At 42.8% G+C, this 17,721-nt stretch overlaps 1 protein-coding gene across 1 annotated transcript in view; it reads right to left on the reverse strand.

Moving 5' to 3' along the window:
- iglon5 (IgLON family member 5) overlaps positions 1-17,721 on the reverse strand; it is a 148,143-nt gene that overhangs the window by 66,521 nt on the left and 63,901 nt on the right. The gene's annotated exons all lie outside the window — the stretch shown is intronic.

Here is a 17,721-nt window from a genome sequence, read left to right on the forward strand (position 1 = left end):
GCTAGCAAGATGTGCAGAGGTCGCCCCCGTGGCTCGGGTTCGGCCCGTGCCGTGATGAGAAGTGTTTTATTAGCCAGTCGGTGAGCGTTAGGGATCGTGATGCAGGCCCATTTTCATTCTGCCACCGCGCCAAGGCCTGTCCTCGGCTATATTGATCCCACAATCTCATCAAGCACGTTTCCTTGAAGATGCAATTTCCAGCGTGTCGCCGCAGTGCTTTGTTCCAGACGACTCCGAAGCAATTGATCCTGGATCATCCCTCTCAACTTCTACTGCCAGCCATGCCAAAATGGCCTGCCTCGGGTTGCTTCTAAAGTCCCTGATGCCCTCACTTATCAAACGTGGGCCAGGGTGACACTGGAGACACCTGCTAGGTTGAAAGTAGGAGGGAAGCCTCGGAGACGGAGAGGTAAGCACAGAAGGATAACTGCTCGTGTTTTCTACAGTGCGATCATGTAAACGAACAGCCAGAGGTCTCATGCATAGTGTAAACTGCCTTTCACCATAAGGGATAAAACCGTTTGGTGTCATGTATTACAGTGGCATTTAAGAAGACTCATGGGACTTCCATAACCCTATACACACACACAAAGAGAACAGCATGATATTGTATATTGATATTGACCTTCACCATAATGTTGTTGTTTGTTTTTTTTTTTTAATGTGGAATCTTTAGTACTGGCGCAAAAAGAAGCTCACCCCCCCCCCCCCCCCCCCAAAAAAAAAAAAAAAAAAAAACCCAAATAATATTGAAGGAATAAAACCCTGCTCCCAATTTGATATCACCACCAGCCATCACTGCATATATAGATAATCACTTGACCTTTCATTATGACCAACAATATTATTACCCGAACCCTGTTCTCGCCGCGACAGTTCTCTCTGACAGCCATCACGCTGGGGAATCCTTTCAGCATCATCATGCATCATTACATATGACATCTGTTTACTCTCATACCCATTCATAGTTGACAAGAATTTTGGAAATATTCAATGGAAATCTCGACACGTCTGCCTAGTCAGTGACTACAACAAAAAATACTCAAGGTGTTCCGAAGCCCACATACACAAACACACCTTATAAAGGACAAGCAGACGGTTTCGGACAAACAAACATTGTTTGTCTGGCAGCCTGGCAGCCGAGACGCGCTACAGCCAGCGTCCCTGCCACATCACTCAGCTCCGCCTTTTTCCTCCCTCATGTCATCCTCTTCTGTTTTTCTCCCTGTAATCTTGTCACAAATGCATCGCCGACATGACTAACCCCCTTCATTCTTCCTCTCCTTCGCTCTCCCTCCTACTCCTTTTTTGTCTTAATTACCACGCCAGTCATAATTCCCCCCATTCCCTCCCTTATTACGCAATCCTTCTTCTTTTTCTTTTTTTTTCTTTTTTTTTTTTTTTTTAACACAGAACTAACAAAATTTGTGATATTTAATTTTCCACTGACCCTTCAACTATTCACAAACAAAGAGGAAAGTCTGGAATTTAATTTGAATGGGGTCACTGGTAGTCATAAAAATCATACAGATAAAAATAAATAACAAATAACTTCAAGGCGAAGCAGCTAGAAGCGAGTGGCGTGATTAAAGTGGGCAGCGTGCAGGTTACACTCCCTCACTCGTTCCCTGCTTTTCCTCGCTGGATGTCAAACCTGTCCATCATATACCTTTTTATCTGGAGACAAGATGCAGACTCTGTGCTGTCTGGCCTTTGCAACGTTAATGTCACTGTTTATTTGTGCGTGCGCAATTATAAAGCCTGAAGATTTCCAAGATATTTCCAAGAAAAACACATACACACACACACACACACACACACCACTCTACTCTCTCATTCATGTTTGTCCTTTTGCTATGCTTACAAACTTTAAATGATATACCTGTATTTAAATCGCTGTTAAGGGAGACTTTTGGCAACGTCTCAGACATAGCCTTAATGAAAACCCCCAATTAAAAAGCCTGCAACACTGAGAAGCTGTCCACCATTCCGGCGTGCCAACTGCCGTGAGGTAACAAATTAATAGCTGACCTGTTATGATGATAAATAATGTACGTTTCGGTATGAGGAATGGATGTCCCGATGCCGCAGGCGTTGTGTTTCTTGTACTGGAATTCAATAAATGTGATGTGTGCATAACTAGACCATCGTTTGCAAATATCATGTCTGGTAAATTCCATGGTTTGTGTTTGAATATAGAAAACTCAAGAAATGTCACATCTGGGGCCTCCAGGGTTGAGGGTACGATTCCCGCCACAACCCTGTGTGTGCATGCTCTCCCCGTGCTTCAGAGGTTTCCTCCGGGTACTCCAGTTTCCTCACTCAGTCCAAAGACATGCACGGTAGGCTGATTGGCATGTCCAAAAGTGTCCGTAGTGTACGAATGGGAGTGTGAATGTGTGTGATTGTGCTTCGCCATGGATTGGCACCCCGTCCAGAGTGTCGCCCGCCTTGTGCCCCATGCCCCCTGGGATAGGCTCCAGGTTCCCGGTGACCCAGCAAGGATAAGCGGTAAAGAAAATGGATGGATGGATGTCACATCTTACTTGTTCTAGTTTATAGTTATGAATAATACTTCTGAACGTCCATAAGGCAAGTTCCTATTATCGCTTACCCAATAGCGGCTATGAACAGTCGTTCCCTTACCAGTCTGCCTTTTTTCTCTCCCTCTCTTTAGATTAATAAAGACTTAACACAGGAGACACTCCGTAAATGTTAGACGTCTCCTTACAGAAAACACAATAAATACCAACAACTATACAGTATGCCTTTGTCGAAGAACACTATTCTAATTTGTTTATTATTAGATTTAGATCATGCAGAGCGTCTGACAAACAATTCCCTGTGAATTAGCCAGTACTATAGAAACAATAATGTAGTCGAGCGAGCGCGTGAATTTAAACCAGAGCTGCTGTTGTAACGATAACGTAGTAACACGCTTGATGGAAAATGCTTGATGGCGCTATAGCATGGAGAGCAAAGTAAAGACCCTATGAGTAATGATAATAATAATGATGCTAAGAATTGCGCATGCAGACGAGACCTCGAACGAAAATGGAGGCGATGAGGATTTAGTGTCAAACCCCATTTGTAAATGTGACTCAGAGGCACAGACATGGATCTTTATCGGCTAATTAGTACTTTAATTGAGTAATAGGTGCATTTACATACAAAAAGGCACCACAAAGATTCGACTTAAAGGGCAGCACTGCAGCTGTTAATTCTTTATTTTTTAATTGCAGCCACAGCCCCTATTCATACACTGTGCGACCTCAGTGACTTTGACTGTGGCATGGATGTTGGTGTCAGATGGCCTGGTTTCAACTGTCCAGTTTTGGTGAGCTGTGTCCACTGTAGCCTCACATTCCTCTTCTCGGTTTATAGACACGGAACTTGATGTGGTCTTTTACTATTGTGCTCCATCTGCCTCAAGGTTTGACGTGCTGTGTGTTCTGAAATTTTTTTATTTTTTTTTTTCGTGGGCGGCTGCGGATCAGGTCGTAGAGCGGGTTGTCCGCTAATCGTAGGGTCGGTGATTTGATTCCCAGCCCACGTGACTCAACATGCCGAAGTGTCCTTGGGTAAGACACGGAACCCCAAGTTGCTCCTGATGGCAAGTTAGCACCTTGCATGGCAGCTCTGCTACCATAATGTGTGAGTGTGTGTGTGTGTGTGTGAATGGGTGAATGAGACACAGTATAAAGCGCTTTGGAACCGCTATATAAGTGCAGACCATTTCTGCTTACCACCGATGTAAAGAGTGGTGATTTGAGCTACTGTGACCTTCCTGACAGCTCAAACCATCTCTCATCAACATTTCAAAGTTGGATCAGATCCAAAATCCAACCAATCGGATGTTGGATCAGATTGCTGCCACTATTTGATTGGGTGATTTAGATAATCGCAGACATGAGCAGGTGTTCCTAATAAAGTGGATGTTGAATGTATATAATACTGTAGATTATGCGTTGACTACTCAGGGGGCATCTTGGCTTAGTGGTTAGCATGTAACCCCCACATCTAGACATGATGGAGCAAGTTAAAAGTAGGGAAATTTTCCCTGTCAACTTTGCTACAAATATATCAATGATCTAAAACGCATCCTGGACTATTTTCTCTCTTGACTTCTTGGAAACCACAAGGACATTTCCGGAGTTTGTGGAGCGAGGTTGATAATACCTTTAATCTTACAAAACTTCACTCCTGCTTAAAAGTTTTCCCAGGAGTGAGTGAAGAGTTCTGTAATAAACACGGAAATCTACCGATCTTTCATTTTCACAAGAAGCACTGTGACTACAGTCTGAAGAATATGACGTGTTGTAAACGACACGTTCAAAACAACCCACGTTTTCACATTCAGCACAGCGCGTCTACATTCAAGCTCTGTCAGATGTCGTGTCTTTTGGGCCAAAATTCTGTATAACAAGCTACGAATGAGACAAAATGGACAACGATAATCAAATCAAACACAGAGATGTATTCGTTGAAAGTTAGCATTCACGAACATGTTAGCGTTGCTAATCCAGCGATTAGCAACGGATTTACTTCTTATTGTTGATTGATTTTAGGCTTGTCGTTTGCACAAGTACATCGATGCCATATTTTCTGAAACACTTTTAAAACGGAGTCATGCCACATATTTGAGGTAACACTTAGAAGCTAGCAAGCTAACATTACCACTAACAGTACCGCTGGCACTTTTAGCAAAAAGCCTGCATCTTGGATTTACATCTTACATCTTGAGTGCTGATACGAGCAAGTGTTAGCCATTTATACGTGTACAGTGTAGATAGAGATCGCTGTATATTTTTTCCTTTTTTGGTGGCAAGCTAACGATGAGATTATCGGGCTATCTGTTGGTTATCGCGATATCTCTTTAAATCAGGTTAACGTAGTAGATTTGTGACGAAATGCGATGAAGCACTAAACACCGAAAGTTTGTTTGTAATTGACATTTGAGTCGAGCAATGCACAAATCATAATACCTAACTTAATCAGAGTTTGAGATGTTGTTACTGCATTTGTGACAGTTAGCCCCACTACAAGAGCGACAACCCCCCCCCCCCAAAAAAAAAAACAAAAAAAACAAAAAAACAACAACAACAGTCAATTCCACAAGAACATTGCAAACTGAAAGACTTCTGAAAAGATGAGCCTGTCCCTCTCCTGCCTGAGCTCATTTTAATCAGCAAGGGGCCAAGGTCCACCGGCTTGTCTAAGGTAATCACCATCAGGGGCCGTAAACTGCCGCTAATTGAATGCTCTCCTCATTGTCATGCACGATGCCACACAGCCTCCTTGTATGGCTCTGCTTGCGCCGGCCTCTTCAGCTCAGCTCTGCCTCTCTTCGTCTATCTCAAGTCTTCCAACATCGTTTTTTCCCACAGATAGAGGAAGAAAGCAGGCCTTGTTCAGAGCAGCTACTCTTGCTTAGGGAATCTGGTGGAAAAGGAGGTCAAGCTGTAGGAAGAGGCAAGGGAGGGTTTTTTTAGATTCCAAGTCCATCACCGACACAGTTCGAGTTGATTCTGTTCCTGCCAGTCTCCCAGCACACTCGCTTCATCTGTCTCCAAAGGGTCAAGAAAAATGCCTTCGTGAGTGGACCTTTCTGCCTTCGCATTAACATATAGAGGAGCTAATTCAGTGTGAGCACCACAGCACCACAGGTTAACACGAGGCGACAAGGGTAGGTTTACCCAGACGACACCTAGGGGAAGAACAAAGCTTGCACTACTTCTTACTCAAAGACAAGTCCCTACAGCGCCAATTACAAAACAAGGTCATCAGTCTAGAGCCTTGTGCTCTTCATTTATAATTCAGGTGCGTATCAAATCTTCTTATTCATAGTAACACACCCAAGCGAGACTTGCATATGCATACTCGGGTGCATTTATCATTGACGGCATTGCGCATGGCTATAATTAATTTGTGTTCACTGCTCCGCTAATAGCTACTCTCACCTGCACCCTCTGTACACGCCACCTCTGGCACTCACCTAACAAGGTCAGCACCCGCACTATTACATCAGGTTCTGCGAAGCCCTGGAGCGAGATGCAGAGTCCGACCATGCTTCCTTATTGATTATTTTCTTCTTCTGTTCTCCCCCCCCCCCTCACAATTTTCACCTGGCCGCTTCAGAGCGCTGTAATCATTCTTCACAGACCCCCCCTAGACTTCCTTCACATCCCCCCTGGTGGCAGCTGTTGCTCAGTGAACCATCTGGAGAGGCACGAGAGAGCCCTCATCACCCTCTGCCCCTGATCACAGCTGGCAAAAAGACAGACAGAGAGAAACAGTGGGATGGAAGGAAAAGCATTAGAAAGATGGAGAACCTAAAAGACATAGTGAACCAAGGTATCCTCTGTGTCCTTTAAAACTCCTGGCAAGTTTTTAACATTAGTTATAGCTTCTGGGGTGAAATTACTGGACTCTGATAGAAAGAATGATGCTGGTCTTTTGCGGCAAGATTGCATTTTATTTTTGTCTGAAGTTTTGCTTAAGTTGGAAGGGAATGTATTAAAAATAGGAGAGCTAACACCAGGTATTGGAATGTGCTTACATCAGCTACCTGCTTCACCCCAACCACAAAAACGTCTTTCCTGCTTACTTAGACTCATTTGTCCTTGAATGACCATGATCGAGACTGCACATATCCGGCAATCTTTTGGATTTCCCATAGTATCTCTGAGTCCATCCTTGTAAACACTGAACGTAAGGTAGGAATACAGTACACCCTGAACGGTACGCCAATTTACTGAACATTGTTGGTATTTTGATTAAGACTGTAGTCTGGAGTTCTCTTCATTCTATGTTGAAAACAAGGGCAGTGGTAGCTTAGTGGTTAAGGTGTTGTACTATTGATTGGAAGGTTGTGAGTTCAAATCCCAACACTACCAAGTGGCCAGTGCTAGTAGGGCAACCCTTGGACAAGGCCCTTAACCATCAACTGCTCAGTTGTACAAATGAGATAAATGTACATCGCTCTGGATAAAGGTACCTGCCAAATACCATAAATGAAACTAGGTAATGTCTAAATATTACCACGTACAAATAAACTACCTGCTCCAACCCATCTACAGACAATCTTTATTTATGCGTCCATGAATAACCCTGATCAAAACTGCACCTAGCCAGCAATTTTCAGCATTTTGTATACCTAATCTTTAGTTTGTGTGGAATCACAAACTACAGCAGTCACCTAAATTGCAACGTAAAAGGTAGGACTCTACCGTTAATTAGCCTGTATCAGCAGCAGTGGTATTAGTTTGATAAGGCAGTAATATTCGAGCTCATTTTAAATCCGTTTAATCGTTTTAAATAATTGAACGACAGCAATCGAGCACGCTTAAACAACAAAGTTTTGATTCCCATGAAAAAGCAGGAATTTCCCAGACCACAGCAATGTCGGATTCTCAAATCGGATTATTCAGAAGCTGTTAATTCATTTACTCCAATAGCAGCTCTGACAGCAGTGCAAATCACAGGTCTACTATATATGAACGCGCTCGTCCGAATACATCAGCATTTCTAGATCGTCGAAGTCTAATAGTTATACTAAAAATGAGTTATTCAACGGAGAAAGATGTATAATTGTTAGTATAAGGATATTTTCTGTAATGGAAGGAATCTCCAGTGCAATTTTTTTTTTTGTACTTTTTTGTTGTTGTACGTTTTCTGCCATGGGAAAGTCTTCAGGACAAAGAGCTTTGTGCTTTGTGCTTTCTCAGTAACAAGCTGCATTGTTTTTTCCTTACGTTCAAGAGAGAGAGAGAGAAAGAGAGGCTGGTGAGGGAACAACTGTTTATAGCTGTGGAATGTAAACTTGTAATCCACTATAAATGGATTAAGTGTATGATGTGTCATTGTTTAATTAATACCAACAACAAAGTCATTGATGAATGGTTGTGGGATAAGACGGCTAAAACATCCATCTATTTTCTGTACAGTTTATCCTACACATGGTCCCAGGGATTCTGGAGCCTATCCCAGGGGACTCGGGGGGCACAAGGTGGGGTACACCCTGGACAACCCATTGCAAGGCACAATCACACACACACTCACAACAGATACTTTAGAGATGCCAATCAGCCTACAACTCGTATCGTTGGACTGGGGGAGGAAACCGGAGTACCTGGAGGAAACCCCCGAAGCAAACAAGTCAGAGGCGGGACTCGAACCACCAACCCATGCAGGTGTGAGGCAAATGTGCTAACCATTAAGCCATCATGTCCCCTGAATAAAACATTAACATAATGAATAAATAATAATGCTGTTGATTATTTTCCTATAACAGCACAGCCCGTGGTGTTTTATTCTTTACTGAAATTCCATTTCCAGGTCTATACAGGACTATAATTCTTGAATTTACTCTTGGCTAGTGTGTAATAAGTGACAGATCTTGTATCACTTTTTTTTTTTACCGTTTAAAACCATAGCTGAGCATAGACAAATGCTTTAAGGCTCATAAATTGTCTCTCAGTGTCTTTCAGCAGAAGGGCTATTGATCTGAGAAAGACAAACACCCCTTCCTGTGCTACGCTTCGACCTCCTCCATCGACAATGATTTCTGCTGCTTTCCCTGGTTAAGTATCCCTGTAAGCCCGTCAGGCTCTGCTGAGGCAGAGAAGGAAAGATTCTCAGGGAAAAGCTCCCGAGGTCTTCTCCTCCTCACATTTAATCAAAGTTGGTGAATCACTGTGTCATCCGTGTTGCCTCAGAATCTTGCTGCTAGTCAGTCAGTTACTCAGTCCGTCTGTCGGTCAGTCCATCAGCCTGTCTGTCAGCCCGTCGGTCGGTCCGTCGTTTAGAGAGATGGCGTTATTCCGCCATTAGCATTCAGGTTAACAGCTACACGGTTCATTGTATCTCTCTCATCATCTGTCACAAATCTTTTGACGCTGACTGTGATTAAATCAAAAACTATTTTTCGCCAGACTCGTTTCTGAATCCCAAGATCCCCTGTAATAGCTTGCCTCTCTGCGGCAGCCAGCAGTGGTTTCTTACCTTACTCCCGTTTTCCTGTTCCCTGTAGAGTGTGCTCTATTTTCGTCCCACACTCAGCACCTGCTCATTGAAGAGGCTTCAACAAGGAAACTTGATTAGGCCATAGTAACACCTGATAAACAATGTATGAGAGTCTGAGGTGAAGAAATTTACTCATCTCTGTAGCGCGCTGGTCTAAATTAGCAGCTGGGAGACCACCAGCTGAGAGTCCACCTGGGGTCTGAATGCCCAGGTGGCCAAACGCGCACACGATCCGGTCCAGGTGTGGCTCAACACCTTATTTAGATAATCATAGAGGCTACATCCATTTTTAATTCCCTCTCCCTCTTGTTTTTCGCTAATTAAGAGGTACCTGAAGGATCTCAGCCCTGGAGAACAGAAGGATCTCATTAGCTTTTCCTGAGCCACTGTGTCACTAGGCTATCCGGTTTGGCTTGCTTCACTGGCTGAAAAAACTCCTCTGAGTTTGAACCAAAACGTGAACCATTAAAGGGAATGTGGAGTCTTGTTTTAATCAGTGGTATAATTCTCAACCTCAGCATCTGTTTGTTCCTTCTGCTTGATTTCTGGTGGGACAATGGAGAACAACAAAAATTGATGTATTCCCCTTCAAAACACTGCCATCGCTACCAAAATGACTGAAAGGACTTCAGAGCCGAGCACCCAAAAACATTTTTTCATGGTGAATTATTACAGCGAGACACAGTGACACAGTCCGCTTGCAGAGTACAGGCGGCTCATTAGTCTAGCTGTTTTTACCGAGACTACGTGTACTGTACAAAATGGGACTGACGAGACGAGAAAGTGTTTACTGACCCAGAGAGACGGCCGGTGGAGTTCAAGGTACAGACGATACGTCTTTGCAAGCTAACAGCAGTGCTGATCACGTTCTGCAATTTAATTAGTCGACTGAAGTTCATTAGCAGGTCTGACAGAGGCTAGCGTCTGCACATACTCCGAGCAAGATTCTGATTAACTGGTTGGATTCGAACACGTATGGCGGTTTAAACTGAGCTCCTTTGTTGTTCCAGTCTCAGATGAGCAGAACACCAGGATTAGCCAATCCAGGGATTAGTATTCTTTGGCTAATGATCATTCATCCCACTGACCGTGAAGTCTATTTCTCTTGTCTCTTTGATTAGTGAGCCAGAAAATATAACATCACTAGCGCTCTAATGAATACAGTGTCCTAGAGAACAGCAGCCTTTTTTAATCTGACTTATGGGCTTTTAGATATTAACAAGCGAAGGATTTGTATTATTAGCGCTAGTCTGTCCAGCTTGGAGAGTTCTCCAGCAGCCAATGGGATGGTGGAAAGTGCATTCGGCTTCGTGTGAACACGATTATGGCATATAGGTTGGGAAAAAAAAAAAAAATCTCCAGTGCTAAAAAAAAAAACCCAGCGACAACAATAAAAACGTTCTAAGTGGTAAATCACAGCATTCTGTAGGTGAGTCAGCCTCGAAGCCCGTGGATTTTAAATATAGCACATGCTTTTTTCATAAGGATCGCAGAGACAAAAAAGAAACAGGATATAGAAAAAATGTACGTGCTCTCGAAAAAGAATAGCCGAGTACATCTCATTTACACTTGACTAGCTAATTAGATGCACTCAGCACATTATATCTTCTTTCAGACGTAGCAAGGATTCAAGCCAATAAGGACATTAACTGGTTCTAGTCCCTATCGCATGTGCCCCAGCACTTCACTGACAGCCAGTGTTAATTTAGGTTCTCTACACCTGAAGAAGACAGCCAGGCACTTCAGAGGAAAAATGAAGTGTCAGTGTGAAATACGGCTAAGACGTGGGTATTGTAATTACGCGTGGCTTCACAACTCAGCAGCAGAGATCAGCTGAAGCTAAAATGTGACGTGCAGCACAACAAATAGTCGATTAAAATGATTCATATGATCGACTTAACTGGATGGTGCACCACTAAAAGCCCAAATACCCATTCATGCACTTATCCATCCATCCATCCATGCATCCCTTTCTCTACCACTATCCACCCATCAACCTTGCTCAATCATTCTTTCATTCGTCCATGTGCTATCCATCTACATCTGTCCAGTTCTCCCTGATTATCCCTTTTTCTACCACTCTATGCATGTAAAACCCCCCGTCATCCATCCACCCACCAGTTCCCCCAGACTACATCTTTCCAACATACCATCCATCAATACATTTTTGTACCCATCAATCTATGCGTCTATTTTCCCTGTTCACCAGCTTCTCCATCGGTCTGTCAACCCATTATTTATCCATCATCCCTCCATCAATCTATGCATGCATAAACCCCTCTTTGCATTCACCCAATTTCCTCATATTACAACTTTGTGTCATTCTATCCATCAGTAAAGCTCTGCACACATCCATCCAAATTCGCTGTTCACCAATTTCTCCATCATTCTATCCAACCATGTACCCCTCCACTCATTACTTATCCATGCATCTGTTCATCCATCCAGTGCTCCTGATTCTCCCTTTCTCCATCACATTATGCATGCATTAACCCCTCCTCCCATCCAGACACCCATCCACCCATCCACCAATTTCGGCATACTACATCTTTTTGTCATTCCATCCATCAGTAAAGCTCTGCACCAATCCATTCATCCATCAATCCATTTTTCCCCGATCAGCAATTGATCCATTATTACATCCAACCATGTGCCTCTCGAACCATACACCCAATCAATCAATGTATCCATCCACCCACCATCCGCCTGATCATTCCTTCTGCCATTCCTCTATCCATAAACTTTCTTCCACTTTCGCACCATCCATCCATCCGGTTTCTCCCCCAAGATGTCGTTCCCCACCGTTCTCTTATGAACCAACCCCGATCATTTATCATTCTTCCCCTCCATCATCCTATTCTCTGTCACACTATCCATTCAAAAACTCCTCCACCCGTCCATCTTTTCCGCTCCCCCTTTCTACATCACTCTATCTGTCCCTGAAAATGCCGGTGTTCATTTTGTTGCTGCAAACGGACAGGAAAAAGTATATTACTAAGTAATGATTCATCTTTCTGAAAATATGTGAAGAAACATAACAGCATTTTTCCCTCAACAAATAAAAACAGACATATTGGTTAAATCTGAGCGAAGTAGACTAAAACTGATCCGTTTTGTAGTTTTTCATAAACATAAAAACTATTATAAATACATCAACTATTGTGTATTTTCGGCTAATGTACTTAAGATACTAACTAGAACTAATTCCAAATTGGCTGTCAAAATAAACACCCAATCATTCCATCCGTCCGTCCATCCAAGGGTTGAGATATTTTGCGTTTGAACCCCCGATCTATTTTAAGACCATTCCAAATGCATATTTGTATGTGGTGAATATTATATAGGTGCCAGATAACATTGTTTCGCACAGTACTTGTTCTATAATGAGGTTCGTAAAAGGTCAACAAAGTCCTAATTTCAATTCCTCCATGCTGAACTGCCCCAGACGTCAAACAAACATGTCTCTTAGTTTGTTTAATCATATTTTACTGCCTACCAGCTGCTATACCGAGAAACAAGATTCACCAAAGCAGAATCCCATTTCAGTTTCACGCCACTAGCCACTAGCTACACTCTGCGCACAGAGAGATTTCGGTGAATTAGTGGAGGTTCCAAGAGGAGAAAAGGGTTAGATCTTTCTAGATTTTCCCTTATGTCTAGCATGCTTTTGTCAGTAGAACTGTCATGAACGTATTTTATTTCTTACACCTATTAACATTATTAATGGAAAGATCGTTTGACGGTGAGATCGTGCCTTAAATAATTAAAACGACAAATTCCGAGTACCACCACCACTTCTGCTGCTGTCTGGCATCCACCCAAAATACATGAGCGCACTGCACCTCTCAATTAAATGTTGTACAGATCGTAGAGTGATTGTATTTAGCATATTTCCTCACCACCCCTTGAAATGAATTACCGGCTCACACCACCGTGTCTATACGAGTTTCTCTTTCTCCAAATGTCGCGATGTGAATGGAACCCGGCCTACTGTTACGTCGACCTAATGGAACTCGCCGATTTGTAAACGTCGCCGTGTCCTGTCTATTACCTTCCAGAAAACTACAGTACCTTTGGTCCACTAGGCAAATAATCTGCATCTACTCAGCCCCTGTCCTCATTTTGTCTCTATGTAATCTTCTAGACTAAATTACTTTGAATGCAGAGTGCGATACACGTGTTGCACTTTGCACAGCTGCTGAATTTGATCAAATATGTCAGGGGTGTACAGTTTGTGATCACACCGCTCAGACAGAGGAAACATACTTCTTATATCTACAATGTCATTTACAAAGCTCGGCTGCTGCGGCTCGGAACGAAAACAACAACAACAACAACAAAAAAAACAACAGCATAAATTCAACGCAGAGTATAGAGTCTCAGAGGACAGGTTGTTCTTTAAGCAATGATTGCTAGCTTACCATGTCTGACCGCTCCACTATAGATCACTGTTCGTTTGTTATTTGCACGCCAAATACCGGACCGATTAATTTGTTGATCTTGTTCGTTCCTAAAGGACTCATTTAGGTAGCGTGAGCTTAACAGAGTCTGTTATATACCAGCAGAGCCACGGTTAATTAGATGAAGCAATGCACATTGCTGAAAGAAAACACTAGTGTCGTAGATAATTTGCAACTGTATAATGCAATTTGAGAAAAGAAAAGAAAAGAAAATATCCAGGCAGGCTTATTTGTTTTATGCGAGTGCAGGAGTGAAATCCAGGATGCTAGGATGTACTGGAAACAAGTTAAATAGGGCTAGTCGGTACATCAGGAAGGGGGCAAAACAGCTTGGCATGAACAGTACGGTGTATTCCACACATACAGGCCAGAGTCCTTAGCGCTAAGCAACTAGAAACAAACACAAGCAGGAAAAACGCTGCTGTGAGGCATTTTATTCACATTTACTGTAACATTTCTGGGGTCCATTGATGTTGTCCACTGCTCAAATTCTCAGTGGATCATTTATATTCCCTGACTTGGAGATGAAAGACAACTCGCTCCTGACGACACCTTTCTTAAGTCCAAACGTCGTATCAGTATACTTTACATGAGGAACGTCACGTGTATTCACAGTCGAGTTACGCATGTACTACATTTCTGCCCATTTCAAATTATGCAAATTGCCTCTTTCCTCAGATGTCCTCCTGGAAATGGACTTTAAATGGACGACATTATTCATTAAATTATAGTTTCGTATTTATATATTTAATCTTGGCATTCCATGGTTGTTTTTTATTTTCTTTTTATCTTAAAGTGTCTTTGCAGCCCAGAATAAATTGCCGTTAAATCAAACCGTAATCATTGTGCTTACACGTGACGTCAGAAGCGAGCCTAACTAAGACACACCTCTCTTTTAGGCAAACTCTGTCTCGTCAAAATATATCCCTCATATATTATTTCCGTTGAATCCAGGATAGAACCGATGCACAATACTGCCATCACTCGTGACCGCAGTGAATAGCTGTTTCTTTCGGCTTGCAAAATAATGTCAGAATGGTTAGAAGAACTGCGAAGTTTGTGTATAGAAATGTTAAATGATCAGTAAATTGTCGTAATATCAGAGAAGGAACTCTGGACTACGGTTCCCAGCAGCCGCGGTACCTCACTGCATCACGGTCACATGACCACCTGCATCATGTTCATGCTAACGAGCACTTATGTGTATATAAGCCACAGTTTGCCCTGCAGTCCTTATCTTATGTTTGTCTCTGTCGCTGTGTTTATGGTCGTTGTTTCACGGATAAAATCTTTAGTGTTTTGTGTTTCGTTAGGATTGAAATGAAATCTAATCTGCACTTGCACACATGTGTGTGTGTGTGTGTGCTTTTTGTGAATTGGCGAAACGAAACTGTCTGGAGCTGAACGAAATCGTTTTGCGCGCTCTTTCCCAGAGACGTTTGGAGACCTTTTAGCTCTCCTTTTGGCTGAAGGCACGCTGTGATGACGTCGCGATGACGGTACATGACGCGCCATGGCCCAAAATCTGCGGAAAACCTTCTGTCATTATGAAAAATTGCCAGCTCCAACGAATACCGCGGAGTCTGCTCGTTTTCGCGTTCATTCCTGCGGCTGCTCGAGGGACCGTACAGAGTACATAAGAGTGATTTCAGACACTCTTCATAATGCGAACGAACAGAGGCTAGAAGTACACAAACCTTAAAGCGGACAATCAGCAGATGACTTAAGGACAAGAGTGAGTGGTTTAAGTGATGAAAGTAGAAGGCGAGAAAGGACAGATGTGGTTGCAGAGTGTCTGGGTATGACGCTCTTTATTACCGTCTTATCATCGGAAAGAGAAAAATTCCACCACGACCGAGCCATCTGAAATCTTCTTGCATAAGAGGCTGCGAGTTTTGAAAAACTGCCCGAGTGTGTGCGTGGGTGGGCTTCTTTTGGTCAAGTGCAAACATTTTGGCCTTGAGAGGGAGAGACGAAGTGTGCCAATGACAAGCCCTTATTAACGCCTCCGCCGCTTCCACCACATTATCACATAACACTTCATGCTGCATTCGTGCTCACACATAATAAGACTTTGCAAAGAGCAAATACTTCCAATACACTTTTCAATATGTTCTCCTTAATGTCCCAATAGAGGAATCCCTGCTTCTATTTTAAATAGAAATTAATTAGTTGTTTTTTTTAAAAAATTATAATTCCTTTCCAAATGAGCTAAAAGCTGTTTAAAAACAAACAAACAAACAAAACAACTAAAAACAATAAGTGCAATTGTTGACTTGTTGAACCGTCCCGTAAAGAGATGTTTATTTAGCGTTTTTAGACGAATCTCCAGCGTCAGCACTTTGTAAGAGTCGATGCAAAAATATTACCCTTTCGGATTTTTCTGTAATATGACAAGCATAATTTTTTTTGTGTGTGTGATTAATTATAAGACCGAATAAAACAAAACAGGCTGTTGAGGGAACAATGGTGTGTAACTGTGCTAATGTAACCGATAACAGGAACCGACTTGTTTTGTGGACATTCCACAGCATACCTATGTGTACGTGTAAATGGATAAAAAATAAATAAATACAACGTGTTATTGTTTAACGACTACAAATTGCAATCGTTGCCCGTATGTTCCTCTGTGATACACGAGGAATAAATAAAAACACTTCAGGATGTGCTCTTTAAGGAAAAGAACACTAACTCTGCAGCGCGTCCTTGTCGTTGATTATTTTCCCATGACAGCACACCCCCAAGGATATGACCCTGTAGAATTCTTGTAAGGATTTTGGCCATCACTCCGCTCATTATCAATACGAAATTTGATCAGAAAGGAACCGCTATTTATCCAACAAACCCACTTCTTTTTTAATGGTCTACGTCTCCATGTCCATTCCTACGTGTGATGTCTGGATACAGTACATTGTTTTTGTGTCATCTTGCCGTGTTCCACGCCAGCTCCTGAGACTGCAGGGAATGCATCAAATAAGCTCAGGAATTTATTCCTCTAACCTGATCAAAAAAAAAAAAACACCTTTAAGTAATTGGCCCCATCTTTTTAAGGGCCTGGCAAAAACTCCCACACCTCATCAATTTACTTTTTCAAGCCTCACTTTCTAAAGAGCTGTCTATCTCTATAAATCTCTCCACATCATTTCCGAGCCACGCAGCCCTGTCAGTGCCCAGTGTGGAGCGGCGGAGCGAAATGAGGAATGAAGGCGGGAAAACGTTGCAGTAAGTGGCTAAAACAGGCTTCGCAGAGTGCTTCTCAATGTGTCGCTGATTTGCAGACCTGGATACAGTACCAACGGTTCCTGTCGTCATTATGCCTCTTTGCATCTGATTAATCACTGCAATTCTGATAATTGAGAGTCGCCCTCGGAAACTGTCGGCCAGGGCACGGGCAGTCCTGACTGAGTGCTGTTGGTTTTCTATTTGTGTCCCTTCTCCCACCCTGCGCTTCAATAAACTCTCACCTCCGATAAATGACAGCCGAGCTGCACCATGCACCATGGGAGCAATTGGCCTAATAAAACAATTAACTAATTAAGTGCTCGTTTGGAGACGTAATTGGCTACATGACCTGCTCGTTTGTATAAACAATCACTTCCTGGTCGTCAATGTCAACGTCTCGCTGCTATGCATCAGAATACACACTACGCTTTCCACATAAGGTCATTCATTCGCTTTAATGGAAGCGCAGCCGTCAGGCGGGTGTGTACCGATTTGATTTGGCTCACCGCAGTTGAAAAGGGTATTCTGTCGGTTGCTGCCCGTCACCGCTATGACTTTTTTAATGAAATCCGATCATGGCGTACACATGAATATAAATGCTCACGCCCTTGAACATCAATCTGTCTCGTGCTGTCGGTGACGGCGCTTGGGCTCAAAAACCTTACTGATCCAAAGGCTCATTGAGTCCCTTTAGTGCTTCTCGATCATTTATGCACTTTTTGCTACGCATATCTTACTGTACCGCTCCCAAATTGACCTAATTCGAGCAAATTAGCTTATTAACAAACCCATCGTGAGATTAAATTGGGTGTGTTTAAGCAGGACTAGGATGGCGAAAGAGAATTACTCGTTCTGAACTAGACACCTCATTCAATGTTATTCGAAGCCGAAACGTTCTGTCAGTACTTACATAGGGAGAGTTGCGTATTCCGACTCGAGTTAGGCAGCTTAAAGTCAATCGCAAATGAACCGAGCGTAGTGTGGTTCATGCCTCTGAGGCTGCCTGATTTTTCCT

This window comes from Ictalurus punctatus, chromosome 23, assembly GCF_001660625.3.
Source record: "Ictalurus punctatus breed USDA103 chromosome 23, Coco_2.0, whole genome shotgun sequence".
Taxonomy (NCBI): Eukaryota; Metazoa; Chordata; class Actinopteri; order Siluriformes; family Ictaluridae; genus Ictalurus; species Ictalurus punctatus.